Source organism: Lactuca virosa, chromosome 5 (assembly GCF_052849685.1).
Source record: "Lactuca virosa cultivar CGN04683 chromosome 5, Lactuca_virosa_CGN04683_v6, whole genome shotgun sequence".
NCBI classification, from domain to species: domain Eukaryota; kingdom Viridiplantae; phylum Streptophyta; class Magnoliopsida; order Asterales; family Asteraceae; genus Lactuca; species Lactuca virosa.
This window is the reverse complement of record NC_136430.1, coordinates 406,916,937-406,922,936: the sequence shown is the minus strand read 5'-3', so window position 1 is coordinate 406,922,936 and position 6,000 is coordinate 406,916,937.

Sequence of the window (6,000 nt, the reverse complement as noted above, 5' to 3'; positions counted from 1 at the left end):
GGCCACCATGACAGCCGAGCTCCAAAAGTCCTATGCGGACTATTATCCTTTTGAGATGCACCAGGACTTGATGGACCGCTACCATCAAAGTGCTCGTCAAGAGCGATATGAAATAATCTCCTCCATGATAACAACCCGAATGAAGGATGGTGAACCCATTACGGGCCACATGCAGAAAATGCAAAGGTATGTGGACCGTTTACTGAAGCTGAATGTGAACTTCCCTGAGGAGTTAGCAATAGACATCATTTTGCACTCCTTGCCATCGTGTTATGATCAATTCCGCATGACATATCACATGAACAAGGAAGAAGTCACCCTCAGCAAACTTCAAGGACTCTTGAAGACCGCCGAAAGTGGTCTAAAGGGTAAGTCGGTTGTTACTACTCCTACTCCTACTCCAACTGCGGCCAATGTCTTGGCAATCGGGCATGGCAAAGGGAAGATGAGAAAGAACCCTTCTAAGGGTACCAAGGGTAAGACCCTTGAAGGCTCCTCTTAAAGCAAAACCAAGAAAGGTTTTGTCACTCCTTCTGCTAACCCTAATGAGGCTGAATGCTTCTATTGCCATGAAAAGTCGCACTGGAAGCGAAACTGCCCAAAGTACCAGCAACATTTGAAGGATGGGAAAGTAAAACCCAACCATGCAGGTATATACACTATATTGTCTAATAACTCGCCTCATTCTAAGTCTTGGGTCCTTGATACAGGTTGTGGTATTCACATATGTTGTGATTTGCAGGGACTAAAAAGAAGTGAGAATGTGGAGCAGGGAAAGATAAACTTGATCATGGGAAACAGGAAAGTTTCAGCTGTCACCAAGATAGGAGTTTATTCCTTAGTGCTAAATAGTGGGTTTACATTAGATTTGAATAAATGTTATTATTCGCCAGAAATGGCAAGAATTGTTATTTCCTTTCATGCATTGTAAACAAGGTTTTACCTTTTATTTTGATAATAATAATGGTAGTATTGATGCTTTCTTTAATAATGTTCTTTATTTTAAAGCATTAGCTTGTGATGGCGTGTATGAAACTGTATCTGTTGTAGATAATCTAGGAAATAATGTATTGTGTATTAACTCTTCCACTAGCTTAGATAAAGCATCCTTATGGCATTATCGTCTTGGACATGTAAGCAAGAAACGCATAGGCCAACTCCAAAAGGATAGAGTCTTGGAGTCATTTGACCTAAAGTCAGATGATAGTTGTGAATCTTGTTTGCTTGGTAAAATGACAAAGTCACCTTTTACTGGCACTTGTGCTAGGGGTGAAGGTTTGTTGGACCTCATACACACGGATGTGTGTGGACCCTTCAGAACCGCCACAAGAGATGCTAATCGGTTCTATGTGACTTTTACTGATGATTTTAGTAGATATGGATATGTCTACCTAATCAAGCATAAGTCAGAAACCTTTGAGAAATTCAAAGAGTTTAAGCAAGAAGTGGAGAATCAGTTGGGCAGGAACATTAAGATGCTTCGATCCGATCGTGGTGGTGAGTATCGTAGTACTGAGTTCCTTGACTATCTTAAGGAATGTGGGATTGTCTCACAATTGACACCTCCTAGGACACCACAGTTGAATGGTGTAGCTGAGAGGCGCAATCGGACCTTGTTGGACATGGTTCGTTCCATGATGAGTCGAACTTCGCTACCAATCTCATTTTGGGGGTATGCCTTAGAGACTGCCGCCCATATCCTTAATCTAGTCCCTACAAAGAAGGTTGCCAAAACACCTCACGAGGTGTGGACTGGAAAAGTTCCCAATCTAGACCACATCAAGATTTGGGGTTGCGAGGCTTTCGTGAGATGCGAGACTCACGATAAGCTCGAACCCCGAAGCGAAAGGTGTATTTTCATCGGCTACCCACAGAAATCCTTTGGTTACATCTTCTACAGACCCAGTGATAATGTGGTCTTTGTAGCAAGAAAAGGATTCTTTCGAGAGAGAGAATTCATGAGCCAAGGAGACAGTGGGAGGCAAATTGACCTTGAGGAAATTCAAGAGTTAAGTGATGAAGGAACCTCAAACCCTAGCCCTCAACCTGAGGAGGAAACTCCTGTTGAGCCGACTGAAGAATCTATACCTCTGAGGCGTTCCACCAGAGTTAGGAATGCACCTGAGCATTATTATGGTTTTCATATTACTGCAGAAGGTGAGACACTTATCAGTGATAACACACTGGTAAATCTGGATGAGCCTAACAGCTACACGGAAGCCATGGCAGGCCCTGAGGCTGCTAAATGGAAAGAGGCTATTGATAGCGAGATACAGTCCATGTATGACAATCAAGTTTGGAACTTGGTTGACAATGTACCTGATCGTAAGATAGTTGGGTGCAAATGGATCTTCAAGAAGAAGACCGACATGGATGGTAATGTACACACTTATAAGGCACGACTGGTTGCAAAGAGTTATTCTCAAACTCCGAGAGTTGATTATGATGAGACCTTTTCACCAGTGGCCAAGATTAAGTCTATTAGGGTTCTGTTAGCCATTGCTGCATTTCATGATTATGAAATATGGAAAATGGATGTCAAAACCGCTTTCCTTAATGGAAAGTTGGTTGAAGATGTTTACATGGTTCAACCAGAGGGTTTTGTCAGTACAGAGTACCCCAGTAGAGTGTGTAAGCTCGAGAAATCCATTTATGGATTAAAATAGGCACCTCGCAGATGGAATCTTTGCTTTGATGAGAAAGTCAAAGAATTTGGCTTTTCAAGGAGTGAAGATGAATCTTGTGTCTATATCAAGGCTAGTGGGAGTATAGTCAGCTTTTTGGTACTGTATGTGGATGACATACTACTCATAGGAAATGACATCCCAACCCTGCAGGAAGTAAAGTCCTGGCTTGGGAAGTGTTTCGCTATGAAGGACCTTGGAGAAGCTGCCTATATCCTAGGGATAAGGATTTTGAGAAACAGGAGTAAAAGACTAATTGGACTTAGTCAAAGCACCTATGTGGACAAAGTGTTGAAAAGGTTCAACATGCATAACTCCAAGAAAGGAGAGTTACCCATCAGAGTAACGCCATATTGAGTAAGACACAAAGCCCTAGTACTGAGGTTGAGATAGCAGAAATGAGTCGAATACCTTATGCTTCAGCTGTAGGATCGATCATGTATGCTATGACGTGTACTCGACCTGATGTAGCCTTTGCTTTGAGCATGGTTAGCAGGTATCAGGGGAACCCTGGCAAGGCACACTGGACTGCGGTAAAGAATATCCTCAAGTACCTACGGAGGACTAAGGACTGGGTCCTTACCCTCGGTGGCAGTGAGGACTTGAGAGTTGTAGGGTACAGTGATGCTAGCTTTCAGACTGACAGGGATAATTTCCGCTCTCAGTCGGGCTGGGTCTTTACTCTAAACGGAGGGGCAATTACTTGGAAAAGTTCCAACCAGGAGACAGTGGCTGATTCCACTTGTGAATCAGAGTATATAGCAGCAAGCGAGGCAGCAAAGGAGGCTATATGGCTAAAGAACTTCATCGGAGACCTTGGAGTTGTACCAGCTATAAAGGAGCCAATGGAGATTTTCTGTGACAGCAATAGTGCGGTTGCCTTAGCCAAGAAACCAAGAGATCATGGGAGATCCAGACACATTGACAGAAAATATCACTTCATCAGACATCGAATAGAAGAAGGAATCCTCGTGGCAAAGAGGGTATCATCGGATGAGAACCCAGCAGATCCCCTCACGAAGGGACTGACTCGGGCTAAGCATCTCCACCATGCTCGGAGCATAGGGCTGAAGGATGATATTAGTTTTAGTAGTTAGATAATCTTGAAATTTGTAAAATGTAATTGACATTTGATGATAAATAAAAGCTGTTATTTATGAGTAAAGTGTTGATATCTCTTGTCAATCGTTTACTATTATTTCTTTTTGCATGTTTTGACTTCCAGAATAATTATGTTATGGTTTATATCATATTATTCAAACTCTCCACAGTCGGTCATATGTTGGAAGTAGATATGAATCAAGACTGTCATGGGTTGGCTTGTAGAGGTCTAAGATGTTAGACAAAGCGGGGCTACAACACTCATGAGTGCTCATAAGTTCTGAGTATTGGATTCAACCCACGCTCACTTGTATCACTTCATGGAATTTATCTCGAGTGATCGTGAGACGGTAATATCATATAAGTCTTCAAACCTAGAGATATGATTTGTTGCCTATGAGTTGGTTATGCATTGATTGCACGAAAACGCATTGGTAACTCGATGTTATAAACCGTGCTTTTGTGTGTAATTCAACAAGTAGTAGAGCAAACATATGAGTCGAAGTTTATCTGTTCCTTCTAGGATTAGAAGCGATATCTGGGCCCCTCGTTGATTTTGTTTTGACCTATGTATCGGGCCCGGTCAGAACTAAATTGATGTGTTCAGTTAAGTTCTATGTCAAACAAATCAGAAATCGGGAAACAAATGCTGGACAATAAGCAAGACCATGTTCCATGTATTTGTCTGGCTGATATCTAGAACAGAGGATTATATGATCACTTATCTAAAATGACACTTCATAGTTCAACAGAGTTTAAAGAGCTACGATTGCTGATCGGTTCCTGAAGTCATACTTGCAACTATAGTTATTAGACTTATCCAAGTGGGAGACTGTTGGATATAGTGTCTAAGTCCATAACTATATTTGGTATGTACTTGACCCGACCCGGCATGGTCCATTTGGGTTGCACTTCACCCGAACAATTTATGGATAATCGTTTGAGAATAGTATAAGTTATGATTTATTAATATATTATAAGTCCTAATATATTAATATAAAATCATATTATTTAATTAGTATTGATCTATAATTAATCTAGAATTAATTTAGAGATCAAAAGTATGACTAATTAAATATGGGCTCTTGTATTTATATAGTGTGGGCTAATGCTTATTTGGAATGGGCTAGGCTTGCATGGAAAGTCCATGGATACTCCATGGAGCTTTAACCCATGGATCTCATGGAAATGAAAAGACATGGGTATTAGGGTTTACATGAATGTAACCCTAATCCACCACACTATATAAAGGAGGCTTTGGTTCTTGAAATCACATGAGTTGTGGTGAGTAAAGTAAGAGGGCCGATTTCAACAAGGTGATTACTATTCTCTCAAAGTTCCAAGTTTGTGGTGATTTGTGATTTCCATTTGAGGCATCCACACTATTGGTGCTAGACTCTAAAACTCCAAGCAATCAACTACAACTACAAGGTAAGTAATTCTACTAGCTTTATTTGATTCAAGTTCCCCATGCCATGCTAGATAGGATAAGAACCTTGGAAAAATAATTATTTGCATGTATCATAGTCAAACATAGATCCAAGGTTTCTAGGGTTGCATATACACCATAGGAGTGTTAGAATGCTCAAAACCCATCAGTATGGGCCCCTTTAAGCCATGCTAAGCCTTAAAGCCTTCGACTTTATGGATTAATTCATTATTGTGGGATTATTCTAAGGTGTTGGACGCTGGACTTAATGGAATAAGCCATTAGAACAAGAATTGGATTTCGCTGGGAACGTCGTGCGTAATCCCTGGGAACGCAGCGCGTTACGGCCTGAGTCCCCGTCAAGCGATCCGACGACGAACGTCGTGCGTTCCTCCCATGAACGTCGTGCGTTCGTCTTATCAGTGGAGTTGTGGGCTTTGGACTTGGACTTGTTCTTGAGGGTGGACTTTGCTGTTTTGGGCCTTTTTGGGCTTGCCTTGTTGGGTTGCCCTGTTGGGCCTAGGGAGTTATTGAGTTGGGCCTTAGTGGGCCTATCTGGGTTTGGGCCTTAAATGATCTGTTTAGATTGGGCCTTGTACTTTGGGTATAACCCTGAATGTTATATGAGAATGATCTTGTTTGGCTCAGTGTGTGGAGTCGTTGTGCAGCGAACACGAGTGTAGGATTTGCTATCCGTCGACTAAGGTGAGTCTTCTCACTATACTTACCTGTAAGGTAATTTATGTGTGACCGGAGGGTCTTATTCGTGTTATTGATCGGAGGGTC